Here is a 1,059-nt window from a genome sequence, read left to right as displayed (position 1 = left end):
GGGTGCAGACAAAAAATAAATAAATAAAAAGCAAGAAAAATAAGTCTTGTTATAAGCCGTTAAGATTCAGGGTTACAACCATAGCATAACCTAACTTATGCTGATTGATACACTCCCACCATCCATCTTTTTTTTTTTTTAAATAAATTTATTTAGTTATTTTGTCTGTGTTGTGTCTTCATTGCTGTGCGAAGGCTTTCTCTAGTTGCGGTGAGTGGGGGGCTACTCTTCATAGTGGAGCACAGGCTCTAGGCGCTTGGGCTTCAGCAGTTGTGGCTTGTGGGCTCGAGCGCAGGCTCAGTAGTTGTGGCACAGGGGCTTAGTTGCTCCACGGCATGTGGGATCTTCCCGGACCAGGGCTCAAACCCGTGTCCCCTGCACAGATTCTTAACAACTGTACCACCAGGGAAATCCCTCCCACCATCCATCTTAAGCACTGTCACCAATTAATCTGGTAGTCACTCCCCTGTCCAAATAACTCATCTCTATCGGAGTACAAACCCCCGAGATTGTCATTCAAGGCTTTTTACACCTTGGACCCAGCCTACTCTGTCAGCCTCACCTCCCCTTCCCCACCAACAGAGGAAATGGGATTCCTAAAAGTTCATGGAATGTGCCCCAGTTTTCTATCTATGTCCTGTTTCTCAAATGCCCACATTGACAACCACACCCAGTATCTTCAACTAATGAAAAATGGGTAGAATTCACAAGTCCCAACGTGGATTTTTTGCTCAGCATTCACCACGTTAACCCAAGTATTCATGTCTTTTCATTAACAGCTAAGAATTGTCCACACCGGCTCTCTCCAGTTCCTTCTATTCCCCCTTCTGGAGCTCCTATTAAACTTGTTAGAGCTGCTTATTTTGTCCTGGACTCCTATGCTCTTTCATATATTTCATCTCCTTATCTCTTTGCTGCATTCTAGGGAATTTCTTCACAATCCATCTTCCAGTTCATCAATTCTCTCTTCAGTTGAACCATCCAGGTTTCCTCCCAGGGCTACAGCATCGGGTGCTGTTTTTCTACTCTGGATTTTAGTTTTTTCTTTATTTATAATGG

Source organism: Lipotes vexillifer, unplaced genomic scaffold, assembly GCF_000442215.2.
Source record: "Lipotes vexillifer unplaced genomic scaffold, Lipotes_vexillifer_v1.1 scaffold79, whole genome shotgun sequence".
Taxonomy (NCBI): domain Eukaryota; kingdom Metazoa; phylum Chordata; class Mammalia; order Artiodactyla; family Lipotidae; genus Lipotes; species Lipotes vexillifer.
This window is presented reverse-complemented; position numbering follows the sequence as displayed.